This window comes from Lagenorhynchus albirostris, chromosome 9 (assembly GCF_949774975.1).
Source record: "Lagenorhynchus albirostris chromosome 9, mLagAlb1.1, whole genome shotgun sequence".
In the NCBI taxonomy this organism is placed as follows: Eukaryota; Metazoa; Chordata; class Mammalia; order Artiodactyla; family Delphinidae; genus Lagenorhynchus; species Lagenorhynchus albirostris.
The window spans coordinates 21,354,095-21,357,582 of NC_083103.1; the positions used below are offsets into that span (position 1 = coordinate 21,354,095).

At 49.6% G+C, this 3,488-nt stretch overlaps 1 pseudogene; it reads right to left on the reverse strand.

Annotated features, from left to right (window-relative positions):
* Positions 1-699: 699 nt before the first annotated feature.
* LOC132526468 (suppressor of SWI4 1 homolog) lies at positions 700-2,159 on the reverse strand (annotated as a pseudogene).
* Positions 2,160-3,488: the final 1,329 nt, after the last annotated feature.

Sequence of the window (3,488 nt, forward strand, 5' to 3'; positions counted from 1 at the left end):
AACAACAATAAAACCCTTCCATAAAACACTACATATGATCCAAAAACTCAATGCCATGAAAGGCTATGGGAACGAGAAACAAGCTGCTGTTTGACATAGATCCTCGTTTTGGCTACAGGATTTAAAACTTTTTCAATACAGTTGCCTTCAGGAGCCATTTAGTGAGGGTTGATAACTTAAATACCCATAGTGTTATTCCATGGTTAGAATCTCCTAGGAAGTTGTCTTTTTTATTTGTCCCAGGAGAATTTACTGGGAAAAGAGTGGGCCATTAGGACCCAGGATTGACCTCTGTGTGCCCCCAAATGGGTTACATTTGTTTCCACCTGGCCGTGGCATCCTTTCCACCTTTCTCTTCCCACTGTCCTCCACCCATCCTTAAGAACCTTGTTTAAAGAAGAGAATGGGAGACAACAGCCAACCGAACAATGTCTAAGTTTATAATAAGGTTTTGCTGAAATCATTTTGAATCTAATCAAACTTTTGGAGCCGTAGAGTTTGTAGAAAAGTTAACTTTCCCTATATATCTGTCATTTTACATCCCACTGGAAAGTACACCATCACCAAACTGAGATAAAAAGACACCAATTAAAAAAAACAACTCACAAGGGTAAAAAAGCTCTTAGTAGTGGTCTTTGGAAGCCTCCAGTCACCATGTAGGCCCCTGCCTCGGTCTGCCCTCAGCTCCTTCACGGTTACTTATAGCCTGAGGGCCCGGCGGGCTGTCTGTGCACCTTCGGGACTGCTGTCAGGCTCCTTGCCCACCGCCTGACGGGAATACTCGGTTTCACCTTGCCCCTCCTCCTGCTGGCTGGCTCCCTCTGCTTCCAGGGGTTCCCCCGGGGTCCTCAGCATCACAGTCTCCACTAGCCTCTGCCCGTGCCCTCTTCATGCCCCCAGGATTTTCTTCTAACGGGTCTCTCACTGCTCCTACTTGTTCTGGAAGTTCTCGGCCTGCCTGTCCTCCCTCTGGGCCTTGAGCTGCAGCTTCTCCTTCTTGGCTACGAGGGTGGCCTGCAGTTCGCCCAAAGTCTTGTGAAGGAAACTGCAGGACAGCATGTTCCCCTCCCCAACACCCTCCTGGGTCCTGATGTGCTGCAGGTTATGCGAGGCCCAGTACTGGTAGCGCCGGGCAGCCGCCTGGGGCAGCTCGGTAACACTGTGCTCGCAATCCAGCTCTGCCTCAAAGGCGCACGCCTATGGCCAGAACTCACCCATGTCCTGCAGGGAGCTCATCTCCTGAGAAGCTTCATCATTCCGCAACATGCTCCCACAACAACTTTCATGCTATAATAGCGGGATTCCAGCTCCTGGGAGTAGGGACCGTAGTTGATGAGAATTTGGCACTTGACGGCGTTCACGTTCGCCTTGTGCACATAGATGGAAAAACACGTTCTGGTACACGGTGGCCATGAGCTTCACGTGCACATCATGGGGGCCAAGGCTGCTCAGCACCAGAAGGGAAGGATGGGCAAACTGCCACTCAAGCACACGGGTACAGCGAGGAAACCACAGCATCCACCAGCTTGTACGTGTTCGTCTGGAAGATCAAGGTGGGGCCTCCAGGGAGGTGCATCAGCTTAATGTAAATACTGGTCTCCATTTTGCTCAAGACCAGTAAATATGTGACTCGACAGGACCCAGCCAGTACCACAGAATCCTGCAAAGAGTTTGTCTTTCGTCCCCGCAGGCAGGCGGTGGCTGTGAGCAGCTCCACGAGTTCGTGCAAACAGCCGGAGCAGCTGTGGGTTGCCGCCTCTCCGCAGCTCGGCTAAACACGAAGGAGTGCGGCTGCGCAGCGTGAGCCTCGCGATAGCTGAGCTGCGTGCCCCCAGGCGCATGCGCGTGCTCTTAAGCTCCAGCGACCGCCTTGAGTGCCGCCTCCCGCAGTCTCTTCCACGAAGTTGCGTGTGTCTGCCGCTTCCAGCACGATCTGCTCACCTCCTGCACCACTGTGAAGAGTAACCGGTAATCCACTGTGCTATATACACATAGGGCTTTCAAAATACGAGAAAACTGAGGTTTCTGGTTTCCGACAGAGGTACAAGATGGGCTATGTTGGGGAGAACAGATAACAGTAAAATATAGTTCTTGTTAAATTAGGCATTGCTGTGGGGAGGCTTGAAATCCGTTCACCTTGACAAATGCTCAGAGCACATGTTTTCGTCTCTGATCACCTTTGCGGTTTATTCAGGATCCACCCATCCCCATTCTGCTCTACACAGCTGGGGGCAGGGGGTGGGTTCCATCACCCCTCCAGGTATTTTTTGTTTTTTGTTTTTTTTAGGTGTTCTTTTGATCAGTGTTTAAAATGGCTTTGTTACGGAACTAAACTCGGTTCTGCTCACCTGCCCAGAGTAAAGCCAATGTACTGACACCAGGTTGTGAGGAAAGAAAGTTGCAGTGTTTATTGCAGGGCATCAAGCAAAGAGTCCAGGCAGCTAGTGCTTAAAAGGCCCAAATTCCCTGATGGCCTTCAGGGAAAGGTTCTTAAAGACGGGGTGCGGGAGGGGTTGGGGGTTGTGGGGTGTGTGATCAGCTCCTGGACATTCTTCTGATTGGTTGGTGATGAGGTAACTGGGAGTCAACATTGTCAACCTGCTGGTTCCAACCGGTCTGGGATCTACCTGCTTGTGGGCAGCGGACAGGTAACTTCTTTCACCTGGTGGGGATTTCCGTATCAGCAAAACGGCTCAAAGCATGTGGCTCAGAATATTATCTATAGTCTTTGAGAAGGAACTAAAGTTCCTTGATTTTGTTTTATGACTAAACTTATTATTTTGCATTCCTTGACTGTTTTCCTTTGTTTCTGCATTTTATCACTTCTCTTATTAAATTCATTCTTTGGAACTTCGGGAAGGCCTAGGAGGCTAAAGTTTTTCTACAAAGAAGAGGCGGGCAGAGGCCATGGGGGAGGGGAGTCTGTTCGGGGAAGGCCCCGCAGGGTCCTGCTTGTTTACAACTTCAGACTGGCTCTTTGTTCAAATCACAGACACCTGGTACTGGTGAACCATTTCCACCTCCTTGTTCTGGCATCACTAAGTGTTTCTGTGGCTCAACGCACAAGTGGCTATCTCTCCCCACCCCCACTTTCTCCTTTTGCCCCCTCTCTCCTTCCTGTCCCCACCTTGTTGGCTCAAGCTGATATGAGAGCTATAGCCTTTATATTCCTCAAAAGAGTTCACTGTGTTACTCCTCTACAATTATAGAAAACACCGGGCTCTACACGGGATCCCATGGAAGCCCTTCTCATTAGAACTGAGGTTGGCCACAGGCACCCTCGTCCCTCTGCTTTGGGGTGGGAGTCACAGCACACATATAACATGTGTTCCAAAGATGGAACCCTCACATATCCTCTCTCAGGCCTTTCTTTCAATGTTTTTATGTCCTTGGGGGGCCTTCTAGAATCATGCACTTGTTTTCAAATATTTCCTTTGCAAACTTCATATTGCTCTGGCCTATCACTTGGAATTTTATGTTTGGTTTGA